Source organism: Anolis sagrei, chromosome 2 (genome assembly GCF_037176765.1).
Source record: "Anolis sagrei isolate rAnoSag1 chromosome 2, rAnoSag1.mat, whole genome shotgun sequence".
NCBI lineage: Eukaryota > Metazoa > Chordata > Lepidosauria > Squamata > Dactyloidae > Anolis > Anolis sagrei.
Genome location: NC_090022.1, coordinates 236,869,603 through 236,888,743, shown reverse-complemented (window position 1 = coordinate 236,888,743; position 19,141 = coordinate 236,869,603). Strand labels below are relative to the sequence as shown.

At 40.6% G+C, this 19,141-nt stretch overlaps 1 long non-coding RNA gene across 1 annotated transcript in view; it reads left to right on the top strand.

Annotated features, from left to right (window-relative positions):
• LOC132766441 (uncharacterized) overlaps positions 1-18,929 on the top strand; it is a 31,525-nt gene extending 12,596 nt beyond the window's left edge. Inside the window, exon 4 of the long non-coding RNA XR_009630479.2 lies at positions 16,059-18,929. This is a non-coding gene — a long non-coding RNA (uncharacterized lncRNA). The remainder of the gene's footprint in view (positions 1-16,058) is intronic.
• The last annotated feature ends 212 nt before the right edge of the window (positions 18,930-19,141 follow it).

Genomic DNA, 19,141 nt, shown 5'->3' with positions numbered 1-19,141 from the left:
AGCGATGAAGCCCAGTTGTTTCAAAATACAATCCTTGCTAAAATGGTGCGTGTTATCAGACCCAGGACATCAAACAGGGAGCCAAATAAGGCTGGTACCCTATCCTTTCATTGGCATTTCTTTTCTCTTATTTTTTCTAATAAGAATGACTTGAAAATTTGTCAGAGCTATTTTATTTGAAAGCAGATCCAATATGAAAGTTATCATATGGTGGCTTATTTGGAAGCAGAGAAAATCAGAGGAACAGAATATACTATTAAGTAAATGTGCTGAAGAATGAACAAGAATTTAAAAAACTCAGGGCTTGTCTACATTAACTCCCCCCCCCCCCCAAAAAAAAAAAAACCAAAAAACCAGACTCTCTCTGTCTTCATAGTGTACAGCAGCCTTCATAGAGTATTGCAAGGCTTTTCAGTTGAAATCAATTTTGGGAGATACTCTGAAGATCACTGGAAACTCCAGAGTATCCCATGGCTTTGGGGTGGTCTGGACAATGGGATTGAGTTTGATTCAGACTGATTCACTGTCCAGACTGGACACCTTCACCATCACGCTTTCCCTGAGCTTATCAGCACAGGGAAAGGGGATGGATTGTATTCATGCAACTGCTGCCAATTTTAGCTTGCCACAGAGCTAAATGAAGGCAATGTAAAAATGGGATGTTTGAGGGACCAACAGGGAGGAAGGAATGATCTCCTTTCCTTTTGGCTGGTTGTATAGTTGCCTTTTTCTGACATCAGCAGAGTTGCCTACAACAGCCAAGAGTCACGTGGCCAGCTAAAAGCAATGGCCGAGACATGAAGTGTGTGATATGCAGGCTGCCCCATTGCAGTAGTTGAGCTTTGGGATGTCTAGACTAATAGCCTTAGTTTTGGTATAAACATAATGGATCCAGGGCTGCTTTGAGGTAGATTTACAACAGATGAGAATAGGTAAGACCTCAGCTGGAGGAGAAGGGCTAGTTCAGAAAAATGGTTTCTCTGACTGAACTATAAAACAATTGTATTATTTATTTAGAAAATAGTGTGTTGTTACAATGGTCAATCACAATAAAGTACTGGAGATTTGTGCAAAAATTAATAGCATCAACCAAATATTGTTTGTTTGTTTGAATGAATGAATTGTGTATCTTCCATCATGAATGGTTGAAACAGACAACATAGACTGGCCAATGAAAAGAAAATTTCATTAACAAAAAAAACCCCTTAACTGATTGAAATTGATTTGGCAACACTCAGACACAACACACACACACACCAGAATGCTCTTCAAGCAAGTGTTTTTATCCACAACGCTAGTGGTGTCATTGGTGTTAACGTTGCATGTTTACTACTTATTTCCATTTCTTTACTTACAACATTTTTGCATGTCACTTTTGTGTCCCCAGAGGCTTCTAAAATCTTACGTAATGCTCTGTTTTTCCAGGATTACTGCCATCAGTCTGCATTTTCTTCACTTAATATTTTCCCTTCTTTAATTAAAATGGCCCATCTGACCCTTTCTAGATTTTCTTAGGCTTGAATCACTGTAATTTATACCTCCACTCAGTTTTCCTGATCTTGAATTCATTCCAGACAAGGTTTTTGCATCCAATGTCATTTGCATCCGCTGAGCATGTTATTCCACCTCTGAGTGAATTTACGAAGTTTGAAAAATGAATGTGGATAACAAGCTAATAAACAAGGAAGTCTGATACCTATGAGCTTCAGGTATATGTGATTAAAACACTTGCATTGGTCTACTTACCATGGAAGGTTTTATGTCTGTTTTTCTAACTAAAGGCAATGTTTTGTTGAAGGCTTTATGGCCGGAATTACTGGGTTGCTGTAAGTTTTCTGGGTTGTATGGCCATCTTCCAGAAGCATTCTATCCTGACATTTCACCCACATCTATGGTAGGCATCCTCAGAAGTTGTGAGATTTGTTGGAAACAAGGCAAGTGGGGTTTATATATCTGTCAAATATCCAGAGTGGGAGAAAGAACTCTTGTCTCTTTGAGACAAGTGCAAATGCTGCAATTAATCACCTTGATTAGCATTTAAAAGCCTTGCAACTTCAAGGCTTGGCTGCTTCCTGCCTGGGGGAATCCTTTGTTGGGAGGTGATTAACTGGCCTTGATTGTATCTTGTCTGGAATTCCCCTGTTTTTGAGTGTTGTTCTTTCTTTACTGTTCTGATTTTAGAGGGGTTTTTTTAACTACTGGTAGCCAGATTTTGTTCATTTTCATGGTTTCCTACTTTCTGTTGAATTTGTCTATATGCGTATGGATTTCAGTGGCTTCTCTGTGTAGTCTGACATCAGGCATGTAGCCGGGGGGGGGGGGGGGGGGGGCTCGGGGGGCTTCAGCCCCCCCCCCCCCCGAAATTCTAATGGTGGTTCGCGAAAAGGCCTTACTGGTGCATTATTTAAACTGTTATGTTTATTCATATCATGATCTGATCACCATATTCAATATATCCCATATGCATGGGGGTATTCGGGTAATGATACAAAAGGTTTGCTAGGCTAGACCCTCTTTCACTCAGACTCAGCCCCCCCGAAACTCAGCCCCCCCCCCCAAACCCCCCCTGAATTTTTTTTAGCCCCCCCCCCCCCGAAACGAAATCCTGGCTACGGGCCTGTCTGACATGGTGGTTGTTAGAGTGGTCCAACATATCTGTGTTCTCAGATAAAATGCTGTGTCCAAGTTGGTTCATCAAGTGCTCTGCTATGGTTGACTTCTCTGGTTGAATTAGTCTGTAGCGCCTTTCATGTTCCTTGATTCGTGTTTGTGTTTGTTTCTAAAGGCATTTAGAAGGGGCCTTTGTCTGTAATGTCTCCATTGTGAAAAATATTCCTTGCCAAGGCCCACATTTTTATTGATACAGATCAATAGCAATGGATCAAGATCAAAGCTATCTATGAATGTTATAGGAGGCTTCCTTATTTTCTAGGAACTTAAGCTGGGGGCTCTTATACACTGCCATATAATCCAGATTATCAAATGAGATTATTTACATTATCTTCTTTGAACTGGATATATGAATCTATGCTTGCCATATAATCCAGTTCTATGTAGATAATCTGGATTGTATACAATAGTGTAGAAGGGGCTTGGGTTGTCAGACTGAAGCTGCACACATCATTTCATGATTTAAATAACTCTGTTTTGCCTGGGACACACAAAAGTCAGCAAGAGTGTCACTGAGGGCCCTTCCACACAGTCCTATATCCCAGAATATCAAGGCAGAAAATTAAAAAAAAAATTAGTACACTTGTATACCGCTAATATCTCAGCCTAAACCGGCGACTCATTGCGGTTTACAACATTTAAAAACAACAATAATTCCGATTAAAAATATAAAACACATACATATACAATACACAGTATTGGGCCACCAATACAGACCAATGCATCTCTTAATTAAAATCATAATCCAATTTCGTTGTCTATGATTGCCAGTCCTTGATCAAAAACTTCATCGCATCAGATTAGCCGAATGCTTGCTCAAACATCCATGTTTTCAGTTTTTTCCGAAATGCCATCAACGAGGTGGCTGATCTTATCTCTATAGGGAGGGCATTCCAAACCGCGGGGCCACCACAGAAAAGGCCCTGTCTCTCGTTCCCGCGAGCCGCACCTGTGAAGCAGGCGGGATGGAGAGAAGGGCCTCTCCCGAAGATCTTAGGGTCCTGGTGGGCTGATAGGTCGAGATACGTTCGGATAGATATGTAGGGCCAGAACCGTTTAGGGCTTTAAAGGCCAAAGCCAGCACTTTGAATTGGGCCCGGTAGCTAATCGGTAGCCAGTGGAGCTGGTACAGCAGAGGAATTGTATGCTCCCTGCGCCCTGCTCCTGTTAATACCATGGCTGCCGCCCGTTGGACTAGTTGGAGCTTCCGGGCCGTCTTCAAAGGCAACCCCACGTAGAGAGTGTTGCAGTAGTCAAGGCGGGGTGTAACCAGAGCGTGGACTACCGTGGCCAAGTCAGACTTCCCAAGGTACGGTCGCAGTTGGCGCACGAGTCTTAACTGTGCGAATGCTCCCCTGGTCACCGCCGAAACCTGGGGATCCAGGCTCAGCGATGAGTCCAGGATCACACCCAAACTGCGAACCTGTGTCTTCAGGGGGAGTGCGACCCCGTCTAACACAGGCTGTAACCCTATACCCTGTTCGGCCCTGCGACTGACCAGGAGTACCTCTGTCTTGTCTGGATTCAATTTCAATTTGTTCGCCCCCATCCAGACCGTCACAGGACCTCGACAGCCTCCTTAGTAGCAGGTGGGAAGGAGTGACAGAGTTGGACGTCATCTGCATACAGATGACACCGCACCCCGAAACTCCGGATGATCTCGCCCAGCGGCTTCATGTAGATGTTAAACAACATGGGGGACAGTATTGAACCCTGAGGAACCCCACAAAACAAAGGTTGTGGGGTAGAACAGGAGTCCCCCAGTAACACCTTCTGAGACCGGCCCTCGAGGAATGACCGGAGCCACTGCAGAGCAGTACCTCCGAGCCCCATTCCCACGAGGCGTCCCAGAAGGATACCCACAAAATCCCACAATATCTGCTTTGAACTGCGGGCGGATCTAGACAGCCCCTTTGTTATGGAAACTTCCGGAATAAAAAGGGGACTGTCCAGATGACAATCTGGACAATCCTGAATTAATTTGCCACAAACCAGGAAAACCCAGACACCATTCCCACAGTTTTCTGGACTAAATTAGTCCACCACCCCTACCCCAAAGCCCCCAAATCCCTTTTAAAAGTAATGAAAATTTACCCGGCCTCCATTCCAGTCTTCCTTCAGCTCTCCTGGTGCATAGAAATGTAACGCCCAGAGAGCAGAGGGGGGAGGGAGCAAAATCAGACATACAAACACCCCGCTCTCCTGGTGCATTATTATTATGCACTGGGAGAGCTCTGGCAAGATTGGAATGGAGGCCAGGTAAGTTTTCATTACTTTTAAAAGGGATTTTAGGACTTTTGGGGTGGGGTTATGGTGTCCCGATGTTGTACAACCCTGGACATCCACCCCAGAAAGAGTGTACTTTCTGGGGTGTGTGTGAACACCCCCCAAGGGACATTCGTGTTTTTTAAACACAGATGGTCCTGGGATAAAGCGCTGTCTGGAAGCGCCCTGGGTTATCAGAATCCACCTTCAGATAATGTGGGATTTTCTGCCTTGATATTCTAGGATATAGGGCTGTGTGGAAGGGCACTGAGAATGGGGCAGAGTCCTCCATCACTTCTGAAAGCAACAGTCTTCTGATAAAAACACAGACAAAACCACAATAATAGAACATTTGCTCTGATTGAATTAAACTACTTTTCCATTACTTTCATAAAGGTATAATACTTGCATAAAACTTGTACGATTCTTGACAAAAGTTCTTTAAAAAAACAGCTTGCTATTTGTCAGTAGAGAACAGCTAAATGCCTAATTACTTTCTTCTTCAACTACTTACTAAACCAATAAAGTAACTTGATTCTTCTTAGCACATTCTTTTTATTAACCTGAAAGTGTATTTGTAATAGGTAACTATATTGATTTTAGTTTTGTCCTTCTAAACTCCAGCCAAGCTGTCTCCTGGTTGTTTTACCAGGAGACAGCTTGGTTCCAGTTTCCCCAAGAATCATAACAAAAAGAAGGATAACTACCCTCCTGCCCTGGTCTTAACAGTTAACATGTTGTGCCATCTTTCTTTAATAATACTGTAGCCTATTTAATCTCAGCTCCCGTGTTCACTTCTTTATTTCCTTCCTTCCTTCCTTCTCCAATGAATGTACACACCGCCGGCAACAATGGCTCTATTATATCACCTCCAGTTCCTTTAAAACTATTGTCTGTCTCCAGTCTAGGTCATTCTACAGTCAGTGGGACAGTTTCTGTGAGGAGAGTTCATTCTAGGAATAGGCTCAGTTTTTCCAGGAATGTTTTGATTACTGTACATGAAAATTGCAAGCCCCTCGGGGAACACACAATGACAAAATCCCTATTTGTAGACATAGCTTAGAAATATTAAGTCTTTGGAATTTCATATTTTGATACATTCCTATTTTTAACCAAGTGGATTCTCTGCATTTTATTTTCTTTTCCCCCACCCTCTTTTTTATTTTATTTTCACCATGCCAACAGACAACTACTGCTAACAGATCCTCCAGGCAAAAAAGCAGTGCTTGGAATCAAAGGATATTGTATTTATGTAATAATAATCATCATCATCACCATCACCACCACCACCAATCAATCAATCAATCAATCAATCATTGTGTATATTGAGTTTTTAACCCTTGCAATTTTCCTAAAAGCATTAGAAGCAATATTACAGTTGTTGAACATGATTATGGTTATTTTTGCTCAGGGTTCTTCCACACAGCTGAATAAAATCCCACATTTTCTGTTTTGAATTGGAATATATAGCAGTGTGGATTCAGATAACCCAGTTCAAAGCGGATATTGAGGGATTTTCTGATTTGATATTCTGGGTAATATGGCTGTGTGGAAGGGCCCTTAGAGGCCTCCTCTTTTGCCTCGAGGCCTCCTCCTCCTAAAATTTTTGTTATTCATAACTTTCCTTATATAGCAGGGAGACAATAATCCCAACGCCATTCATGATTACATCATATTCTACAGGGTGAGGCAGAATAACTTCCTTTCTTAAAATGCGTGCCATTCAGTCGGTTGAAGACGTAGCGGAGCTCTAGTGGTCTCATTCGAGAGGTGGGAGTATAAAGTTTTGTCCTGACACAGTTCAGTCACCATCATGCGTTGGAACAGTCAGGAGTCTGCTTTTGCCATTGAGGTCTACTTTTTGAGCGGATTTGGAGTGGCCGGCCTGCTCTCCAGATTTGGCCCCTTGTGATTTTTTTTTCTATGGGGTTTTTTGAAATCCCATGTTTATGTGAACCGCCCAAGGACCCTACAAGATTTGAAGACCAACATTCAGGAAAAAATTGCCACATAACGCCTGCTATGCTGGCAAGAGTCATGATAAACGCTAGACATCGGTTTACTCAGTATATGGAGAATGGGGGACGTCACCTACCTAATTTGATCTTCAAAACTATGTAAAACAAAATGTAAGGAATGCACCTACATTATATAAAAAAATTCTGATTCATACAATGGGTTTTATTAAGTTTTGAAAAAAGGAAGTTATGCTGCCTCACTCTGTATTTCTCCTTAACCAGTGTTGGGGAAAACTCCCCACCTTCCCACAGTGCTCCCTGGAATACAGTCTACCAATGCAAAGAGACAAACTAGGGGTCAAGATGGTAGACAAAAGTGTCATGGTTGTTGGCAATACAGATGGATGGTTACACTATTTTCCCAACTTGACATTAGGAGGAGTTTTGAAATACCACAAACTGATCCTACATTTGATAGTATGAGGTACAAATTCAATTTTGAGCAAATCCTTATGTTGGTTACATGTACCACATATACAGAGGAAATTGCATTATAGTAAATTAGAACGTGGTTGGCCAAAATCATCAGCTCTGACTGTCAGTGTCTCTCTGAGGTTTCGTTGAATCACAGAGTGGGAAGAGACCACAAGAGCCCTGCCATGCAGGAATACACATCAAAGCACTCCCAACAGAAGACTATCCAGTCTCTATTTACAAACCTCTAAAGAAGGTTAACTCAATGACACTCTGCAGTTGCCTCTTCTACGGAACAGTTCTTACAGGAAGTTTTTCCTAATGTTTAGGTGGAATCTCTTTTCTTGCAGTTTTATGTAGGAGTCTTTGCCAACCTTAGCTGAAGATGCAGGGGACTGAACATAGCATCTTCTATGTACAAAGGATGTGATCTACCACTGAAAGCCCTTCCACACTGTCCCTATATCCCAGGATCTAATCCCAGATTATCTGTTGTCGTGACCCACAGAGCACAGAATGTCTTAAACAATAGTTGAGGTGCAAAGTAATAGTCTTTTAATGCAAAACAAACGTAGTAAGGCACTTGAAAGTCAGTGCAAACAGTTCAAGGATGTTATCAAACAGGAACACAAAACACAAGATAAGCAGGCTTGAATTAGCAGAAAATACAAAACAAACAGTCTTTAGGAGTTGCAAGGCATGAGGCAAAATCCAGTAGGCAAACACGTAGTCCGTCAGTTCCAAGGTCAAGAAGCCAGATATTCACTCACGAGCAAGGGTTCCAAGGTCCGAAGCACGGCAGGGAAAACAGGATGCTGGGAATCCAAAACAAGATTTAGGCAGAAAACAACACGAAACAACACTTTGTCGTCTGCAAAGGAATAGGTCCCAGAGTGCTCATTTTATTCACTATCAGAGGAGTGAGCTTCATTACTTTCATCTGATGCAGCTGAAGCATTAACACCACGCCAATCCTGCCACCTTTGCTCTAGTGCCTGATCCTGCCAATCAGTACTCTCATTCCCATTATCCCTAAAACCTTCAAAATCATCACTTGATGTTGCTTGGTTGCAAATGTCTCTAATGTTCTGAACCAGAATCCAGTCAACAGCCTCCTCCATCTCATCCTCACTATCACTGGAGTTATCTGCTGTGTCTCTAAGCCTCTTAGACATAGTGTCACTCTCACTGCCAGAATCACTAGCTACTCTCTTTACTCCCCTGTAATCTGCTTCCAGAGCCTCCTCTGGCCTGAATCCTGCAAAGTCTTCTTCATCGCTGGGAGCCAGAAAGATGTCACGGATGCGTTTCAGCTGCTGCTGATTCTCCTCTGTTTCTGCATCACTCCTTCTTCTTCTCCTACTACTAGTAGTAGAAATGGTGTCAGAATGCTGACTCACAACATCTGTTTATCCCAGGTTATCTGGCAGTGGGAACTCATATATTCCAGTTTAAAGCAGCTAACCTGAGATCAGATCCTGGGATAAAGAGCAGTGTGGAAGGGCCCTTTGTTACAGCTCCTTTGCACTATGAGCACACTGTTCTTCCCAAAGACCTTTGTGTCTCCTGATGAAGTGATGTGGATAACAGCAACTGTAATAAGAAGCACTTTCATATTATATTATATATGTGAGCCAAACTTGATTTAGGAAACCAAATAAAACTCAAGGGATTGGCTAACAAAATAAGAAGAGCAAAGCAGGAAAATACAAAAAAAAATCAAGTCCTGCTTATTGAGTGGTTACCCAAAATAGAAAAAGTCTTATTACCTTACATACATTGTCCTGAGCTTTTATGGCTCTTTCTATACACTGTCATATAATCCAGATTATCAATGCAGATACTCCACATTATCTTCTTTGAGCGGTATTATATGAGTCTACACTACCACATAATCTAGTTCAAATCAGCTAATCTGGATATTATATGGCAGTGTAGAAGGAGCTTCAGAGGAAGAACACATGCCATACACTGCTAGTAATGTGCCCTGCTGTACTATCTCTTGTAATGGCCTGAATGGATATTCCAAAATACAGGAAGAGGCAAACTGATTTTAATGACCCCTGTAGACATGAATTATGGATCAATTTACCTCTTGGAGAAGGAGAATGGTGCTGGGAAACTTGCACCAGCTATTTTACTTGGTGTTTGAGAAAAATCTAAAGAAGGAAGACTCACCCCAGCATTGTAATTCAGAGTAATTTTTGAGTGGATATCATCTACATAACATTTTTTTCTGTTATTTTTGTTCCTATTTTGCATATGGAGCTGATTTCTTTCAATACTTTAGGGTGTTGGGATGACTCAAATAAGAGTAATAGAATTATAGTAAGAAGAGATCCCAACGGTAATGCAGGAATCTACAGAAATACTCGTGAGAAGTCATCCAAATTCTGCTTAGAAATCTCCAACAAAGGAAAATCCATCACTTGTAAGTCAATGTTCCAAGTAACTGCATTACACTTAATGAATAGACAGAAGGTTGTAATATATATATACTGGCTGAAAGCCTTTATGGTCTCTACAAAGATGCATCTGTGTGCTAATAACCAAACATGGAATGACTATATTCTGAGTGTATTGGGGTCCTCCATAAGATCTCAATGGATGACGGAATAATTTTATATCTTGCTTTGGGGACATAGCCAGATGCTTCTCTAACCTACTGCTCTCCACCAGGCATAGAATGGCTATGAGAGAGGGACTGCAGGTCTGTAGGAGCTTTGTTAAGTGTGAGGGTGGAAAGAAATAGCAACTTCTATAACAGTTAAAAACAGACATATGTACGGACAGGGTTGAATTATGCCTGCATATGCCACTAATATATGCCTTATGTCATATATAAAGTCTTAATCTCTCTAAAATAATAAAAAAGCTCTGTAGTCATAGTTACAGTCTGTTCATCAACACACAGAGGCAGTTTTAACTGGGAAAATTCCTAACTACACCTGTAAGAGAGAACCAAAGAAGTAACAGGAAAAGATCCAAATATAGGGGAGCCCCTTTTCATCCTTTTTGTTTGTTGTTCTGTTTACAGATTTCCATTTATTTATTTATAGTTAAGGTCCTGTGGGATGTTTCCCAACAAGAAGAGGAAAATCCATCTTTTGATGCTCATTGGCTAGATCACGAAGAAACCTTCATTATTTCCAAACTTTGATTCAGCATGCACTGTGTTCCTAATTTTTCTATTTAGTTAACTTCACTGGGCTAGCCACGTTGGCTGAATGCACAATCACCATCTCCCAAAGCAGTTTCTTTACTCTCAACTCAAGAATGGAAAATGCAATGTTGGTGGACAGCTAAAGAAATTTAAAGATGGGATTCAAGGTAACCTTAAAAACTGGCATAGACACCATGAACTGAGAAGACCTGGCCCTCAAGCATTCTAACTGGAGGTCAGATGTTACCAACTATGCTGTGGAATTCGAAGACGCCTGAATGGAGGGTGAAAGAAACGTGTCAAGAAGAAGGTGCATCAAGCCAAGCCTTGTAGGGACCATTGATCCGGAAATCAATGTGCTTACTGTGAAGGAACATGCAGAACAAGAATAGGTCTCTAGCTTCACGCATGGACCCACCGCCAAGACCCAACACTTGGAAGGCAATCATACTTGGCGAAGAGTGGTAGCCTATCATGATGACTTTGTGCTTTTCCTGCATGGCAGGTGGTTGGACTGGATGGCCCGTGTAGTCTCTTTCAATTCTATGATTCTAATTCTTTTAAAACTTTAGAGATTCCTCAGCCTTTGAGTGAATTTATGAGCCATACTGGATTACACTGAGGAATGATCGATGTAATTAATAACAATCTGCCTGCCAAAGTTGAGCTCTCTCCTGCAGTCTTGGAAATAAGTCCACAGACCTTGAACATGACAGCAAAAGTATTTATGATTTCATAAGTGTGATCACATAGGGTCCTTTGCTACTGAAGTTTTAATTGGGGATTACATAGTAGTAGGGGAGTTTTTTTCCAGATGTTCCACATTGTAAACAAGCAATGACAGAAAACCATCTTTAAAAAAAAAAACGGACACTTAGCTATGGAATTCTTATTTCTCTCACATAATTTCCCATATGGTTTCTTCTCTGTAAGCTGTCATCTTCTGTATTATACAATACCTATACTTTAAATGTGTAGTCCAAATTAAGACAGTGGAAGAAAACTGCAGCTGTAAATAATTTGGTTTATCTACTTAGTATTTCTTTTCAGAAGGGAATGACAGGCCTCAGAATATGATATATGCTCAATATATATGGGACCAGAATAGTTTTCTGACTGTTTAAATAAACAACACTGTAAGCATAACAAGCAGTATATGTGTGTGTATTTAAAATTTTACACCCTTTTGGTTGGATAGCTCCCCAGATGTCAAATATAAATCCAATCCAAACAATGAGTCAGACATATACAGAATTTACAGAATCTCATACAGTGTTTGAAACACTGCTTATATTTGAAATACAACATTAACTTGATCCTGAATGCAGTCATCTCGATTGAGCCATTCAGTGCAGATGCAAGGTTTATGATGCACACATAAAGGCCCTGCATGACTGGATTTACCCATTCACTCCAGCATTACTTACACACAAAATTTGTAGTCTCAGGATTGACCATTTGATTCATGATTCTGTAGCTGCTGTTAAAATAGAATAAGTTCTCTTACGTGTGCAACATAACCAAGGAAAGCATACAGAAAGTACTGGACGATGATCATTATGAGCAATCACTCATGGCCAAGTATAATTGTCTTCCAAGGTTTGAGTCTTGGCAGTGGGTCTGTAAGTGACTGCAGAGACCTATTCTGGATCCGTATGGTCTTTCACAGTGAGGACATATATTTCCAGGTGGAAGGTGGTCCCAACAAGGGTTTGCTTGATGTGCCTTCTTCTTGGCACAATTCTTCCTTTTGCCTTTTATTCATTCCTCTTCAAAATCCATAGCTCTGTTGGTAACAGCTGACCTCCAATTAGAACACTTAAGGGCCAGGGCTTCCCAGTTCCTGGTTCTCAGATGAGGATATAATTTAGAGGTCTTGGCAGTGGGTCCATAGGGTGAAAGTAGAGACCTATTCTTGTTCTGCATGTTTTTTCACAGTAAGCACACTGAATGTCCTGACAAGCTATGTTCAACTTCCATGGAATATTTCAATTTTATTTATTTTGTATCAAAAACATTGCATAAATTAGTATAAAACTGATAAAAATAGAAAGAGCACAAGTGGCTAAATATCTTTTGACCAAAAATGGGCAGCAGCAACCACATTGTCTTTAGCCTTCAACAACTCTTCCTCTGTATATGAGGCAGGACAATGCAGACAAGCATACAAATGCTGAGTTTTCTGTTCTGCTGCACAGTCACACAAGGTGGAAAGTTCTTTTAGGTAGTGCCATTTTGCTAGGTTGTCTTTTGATCTTCCCACTCCACTTCTACATCTGTACAGGAACTTCCAAGTTGCCCATTCTTGGTTTGCTCCTGGAGGCAGACCCTTGGGGGGGGGGGCATCCAATTGGGATTTCCTGGTTTAGCTGCCCAGAGGGATACTCTTGCTGTTACAAGACTGGCAATGGAACATATTGAATAAATGAATATAAACATGAATCCATATTTCAATAATGTATTGTTTAGATTAATTTGAAGTCTTTGTAAATCACTTTTCTGCTTATCATATTCTTCATGGTAGATTTAGAACAGAAATGTTTTAACATCAGCTACAGAGATAGAATGATGAACGAAATAGACATCAATATGCTTCTCCTTTCTCGCAACATAAAATCGCCCTGTGAAAATTAATGGCACACTTGTTCAATTAAACTTGTTGATAATAATGAAGGTGGGTTTAATTTATCTAGGTTTTAGTTCTCATAGCTAAGTGATACTCAAGTACTAGACTCTCATTGTTGCCAACTGTCATTGCCAGATCAAATATACAGATATTAGGAATGCTGCAAACCCTTCAAGTTGGCAAAAACAGTTCTAGAACTAGTCGTCCTCAAAGGTTTATTTAAACCACTTTCTTCTATTAGGCACTGGAAATGAAAAGCCATAGACAATTTCCTGGGACCTCTAAAATCACACTAACCCAGCCCAGCCTTTTAAACTGCCTTAAACAGGCAGGATTACTTTAAATATATGTGCTATTGTGGTTTTTGTGATTTGAAGGACTAGATTTAGTAAACAGAGTCCCAGAAGAACTATGGACAGAAGTCCGCAACATTGTTCAGGAGACGGCAACAAAGTACGTTCCAAAGAAAAAGAAAACCAAGAAGGCAAAATGGTTGTCTGCTGAGACACTGGAAGTAGCCCAAGAAAGGAGGAAAGCAAAAGGAAACAGTGATAGTAAGGGGAGATATGCCCAATTAAATGCGCAATTCCAGAGGTTAGCCAGAAGAGATAAGGAACTATTTTTAAATAAGCAATGCATGGAAGTGGAAGAAGACAACAGAATAGGAAGGACAAGAGACCTCTTCCAGAAAATTAGAAACATTGGAGGTAAATTTCAGGCAAAAATTGTTATGATAAGAAACAAAGATGGCAGGGACCTAACAGAAGATGAAGAGATCAAGAGAAGGTGGCGAGACTATACAGAAGATCTGTATAGGAAGGATAATAATATTGAGGATAGTTATGATGGTGTGCTGAATGAATTAGAACCAGACATCCTGAGGAGTGAGGTTGAATGGGCCTTAAGAAGCATTGCTAACAACAAGGCAGCAGGAGACGACGGGATCCCAGCTGAACTGTTTAAAATCTTAAAAGATGATGCTGTCAAGGTGATGCATGCCATTTGCCAGCAAATATGGAAAACACAAGAATGGCCATCAGACTGGAAAAAATCAACTTATATCCCCATACCAAAAAAGGGAAATGCGAAAGACTGCTCAAACTTCCGTACAGTGGCCCTTATTTCTCATGCCAGTAAGGTAATGCTCAAGATCCTGCAAGGAAGACTCCAGCAATACATGGAGCGAGAGTTGCCAGATGTTCAAGCTGGGTTTAGAAAAGGCAGAGGAACGAGAGACCAGATTGCCAATATCCGCTGGATAATGGAGAAAGGCAGGGAGTTTCAGAAAAACATCTACTTCTGCTTCATTGACTATTCTAAAGCCTTTGACTGTGTGGATCATAATAAATTGTGGCAAGTTCTTGGTGGGATGGGCATACCAAGCCACCTTGTCTCTCTCCTGAGGAATCTGTACAAGGACCAAGTAGCAACAGTCAGAACTGACCACGGAACAACAGACTGGTTCAAGATTGGGAAAGGCGTACGACAAGGCTGCATCCTCTCACCCAACCTTTTTAACTTGTATGCAGAACACATCATGCGATGTGCGGGGCTGGATGAATGCAAAGCTGGGGTGAAAATTGCTGGAAGAAACATTAACAACCTCAGATATGCAGATGACACCACTCTGATGGCCGAAAGCGAGGAGGAGCTGAGGAGCCTTCTAATCAAGGTGAAAGAAGAAAGCGCAAAAGCCGGGTTGCAGCTAAACGTCAAAAAAACCAAGATTATGGCAACAAGAATGATTGACAACTGGAAAATAGAGGGAGAAACCGTGGAGGCTGTGACAGACTTTGTATTTCTAGGTGCAAAGATTACTGCAGATGCAGACTGTGGCCAGGAAATCAGAAGACGCTTACTTCTTGGGAGGAGAGCAATGTCCAGTCTCGATAAAATAGTGAAGAGTAGGGACATCAGACTGGCAACAAAGATCCGCCTAGTCAAAGCCATGGTCTTCCCTGTAGCAACCTACGGATGTGAGAGCTGGACCTTAGGGAAGGCTGAGCGAAGGAAGATCGATGCTTTTGAGCTGTGGTGTTGGAGGAAAGTGCTGAGAGTGCCTTGGACTGCGAGAAGATCCAACCAGTCCATCCTCCAGGAAATAAAGCCCGACTGCTCACTGGAGGGAAAGATACTAGAGACAAAGTTGAAGTACTTTGGCCACATCATGAGGAGACAGGAAAGCCTAGAGAAGACAATTATGTTGGGGAAAGTGGAAGGCAAAAGGAAGAGGGGCCGACCAAGGGCAAGATGGATGGATGGCATCCTTGAAGTGACTGGACTGACCTTGAGGGAGCTGGGGGTGGTAACGGCCGAAAGGGAGCTCTGGCGTGGGCTGGTCCATGAGGTCACGAAGAGTTGGAGACGACTGAACGAATGAACAACAACAACAACATTGTGGTTTTTAATGCTTATATTGTCTTGTTAATTTTATGTTTATGCTGTTTTCTTTGTAGTGATTTGTAGTTTGTTTTGGTATTAGACAAAGAAGGCTAAATAGCTCACAAAACTACAAATCCCAGAATTCCATTGCATTGGGCCATGGCAGTTAATGTGGTGTCAAGCTGCTATAATTCTGCAGTGTGGATACATTCCAATCTGTCTCCATTTCCCGAGAATGAATTAAGTGAAGTCTGGTTTTCATTTCTCTCAATAGACAGATATTTCAGAATGCTTTAGCCAACTAGGTAAAGTAGCTAACTGGGAGGAAAGAACTTTAAAAACTCAGTCTGGCAAATAACTTCTACCTGCCCTATCATCAAATCAGTTATAAAGTTGTATATTAAGTGTATGTTATTGAAGGTGAAGTTATAGAAGGAGCTTTTTTCAGACCCTTGCTTACAGATTGCTTTTTTTTTGTTTTGTTTTGTTTTTCTAATGTAGATTTCTGTTTCTATCCTAGCATGATGCTGGCACCAAAGCTATGTTTGAATGAAGCAGACATTCCTATCGTCTACTGCCAAAAATAATGGAAAGCTTGATACAATGGAATAGTACCTGAAACGCTTAGAAAACCATAAAGTTTAATGTTGCAGAGCTCTTCTACCGGATGCCAACTGCTGAAAGCAGCTGCTGAATACTTAAAGAATGTTGAAGATTTCTCTCCACTTAAAAAAATGCAGTGTGCCATAAACATCTAAAACTGATTTGTTTAAAGGTCTGCAGGAATAATCTGTGATGTAATATTTCTGGGGATGGATGGGAGGCATATTGGGGGAAACTCCTGTAAACAATTGCAGGAGAGCAAAGACAATAGAAAAAGGTTTTCCATATTATTATTTGGCAGGAACAGATCATTGAATGATGCTCAGCTTTTTAAAAGTGTGAACACAATACTGTAAAATATGACTTGCACTGATTTCTCTCAAGCCTCACTCTCTTGAGATTTTAAGATGTAATGTTTGTGCAGTTAATATAGTTCATCTTTGTTTTTACAAGATATGCTAATCTACATAGCATATAAACTATTGAGTATAGTGTAGTATTATCAACTTTAGACTAGGAGGACATTGTTACAATCTGCTCAGTCATGGAAATGGATTGGGTGGCCTTGGGCAAGTCACACTCTCTCAGCCTTATAAAAAGGCAACAGCAAAACATGTTTGAATACATTTTGTTCAGGCACTCTATGATGGAGTCACCATAGTTAATAGTCAGCTTGGAGGAACTTAATAAGAAATGCTTATGCTTGTCATTCAGTGGAGTAGGTGTCATGTGATTTCAGCTCTGCTAAAATTACGGGTTTGGAAGTCCGGTGTGTCTAGCTTATCTAGAAGGCCAAACCAGACACAGATGGCTAGAAGGCAAAACCAGAGGTTTATTCTCAATGGGCAGAGAGCATGCCAGCGGAGAAAGCATTCCAAAGATGAAACAATGTTTCCAGGGTTAACCTTGACCATATCTTGCCAGATAGATAAAGGAAACCCCAAAAGTTCTGACATTGTATATCCCTCTCTCATTCTTCCTAATTCATTGCTTGGGGATTATGATGATTTTCTCTTGGTTAGGATGAGGCAAGGGTGAAGTTGGTTCACATACTGGGGAATTACCAAGGAATTTCACAGAAAGGTTGCTTTTTAGGGCAATTATAAACAGCCATTTGGATATTTATTTGTTTATTTATTTATTTCATTTATATACCTCTTTTCTCAGCCCTCAGGTGACTCAAAGTGGTTAACATCAGCAAAATTCAATGCAAAACATCATAAAACAATTATGGGACAGTTAAAACAATAGCATCATCAACAATTAAACACCAATACAGCTATATTTTCACTGAATCCCAGATAATAATTCATAATTAGAGGTCTGATTACCTAATATCATAGGGATGGCCATATATGTGGGGTCACCCCTCTATCCCAAAACTACTGTCCCAAACTATGTATTTGTCCCACAGTGTGTCCAAAATAGATATTCCTTATCCAAGTGCTTGGGACCAGAAGCATTTTGGATTTAAGTATTTAAATGCATGTATTTGTCTAAACATACATCATGGGATCCTGGAGATAGGACTCAAGTCTAAATGCAAAAATAATTTTATGTTTCATATATGCCTTACAAACATCACCTGATGGTAATTTTATACACCCTAATTTTAATGCGGTACTTTTTTTGTGTGTGCAAGAAATAATGTTTATGTATATTGAACCATCAGAAAGCAAAGATGTCACTATCTCTGCCACCCATGTGGATAATTTTGGATTTTTTAGGCATTCAGAATTCTGGATAAGGGATGCTTGAATCATTTTGGGTAGGTCACGGCCAGTATTACCACAAACAGCACAAAATTGTAAAATATGCCATTAGTTTCTGTGAGTGTGTGAGGTGTGTGTGTGACTATTTTCATGCTGCCTAGATGCATGTTACTCCTATTCCTGCACCATTCTTTTTAATAATTTGACTTGTATTCTTAAATCTGTTTTAGGGACCTTATTCCTAAATTAAGAATAGTGTTGGCCACCTGGTATTAATGGGACTTGACTTTTCTAAGAAAAAGTGAGGACTCAAAAGAATATGAACAAAACTAAACATTAAATCCATTGCAAATCTTAGGCATGCTCTTGCAAAATCTTTCCATCATACACATAGCCTTTAAAGGCTATATGAAGCTGGGCATAGCATAAATGTTTTGTTGGCATTCATTTGGAATGACTGCATTGTTCACACTTGGTTTCACTAGAAACAGATTATTTGGCTATATTCTGTTCAAGTATGATAAACTATGAATGCTGTCAACTGTAAGCAGAAAAAAGTAAAATGTATGATGAGAGGGTTCTCCTGGGGTCTCTTATGGGATTATTTTTAAAAAGTTTTTAGCATTATCATTGCATTAAGAAAGCATGGAGAATTACTAATGTTTTAAATAAAAACACAGGGCGATTGCTGTCAATCTTATCTGAATCACAACAGAATGATAACATTATGGAAGTGAAGTTGTCACAATTGTGTATCTTTAAGTACTCATTTAAAATATTAGTTACATATTGACTGGGGCTGGATCTACACTGCCATATAATGCACTTTGAATCTGAATTATAGATAAAGGTAAAGATTTTCACCTGACATTAAGTCCAGTCGTGTCTGACTCTGGGGGTTGGTGCTCATCTCCATTTATAAACTAAAGAGCCTGTGTTGTCCATAGACACCTCCAAGGTTAAAGTTTATCATTTTTCTTCCTCTAAGGCTGAGAAAGAATGACACATTCAAGAAAATCCAGTGGGTTTCCAGGGTTGGGAGGGCGGGATGACACTTCAATCTGGTCTCCCAAACTCTAGATCAAGACTCAAACCACTACACTGTGCAGTCTCTAATGTAGTTGTTCTCAGCCTTCCTAATGCCATAACTCCTTAATATAGTTCCTCATGTTGTGGTGACCCCCCAACCATTAAATTATTTTTTTTCTACTTCATAACTGTAATTTTGCTACTGTTATGAATCATAATGTAAATATCTGATATGTGGGGGAGGGGGTTCATCCACTGG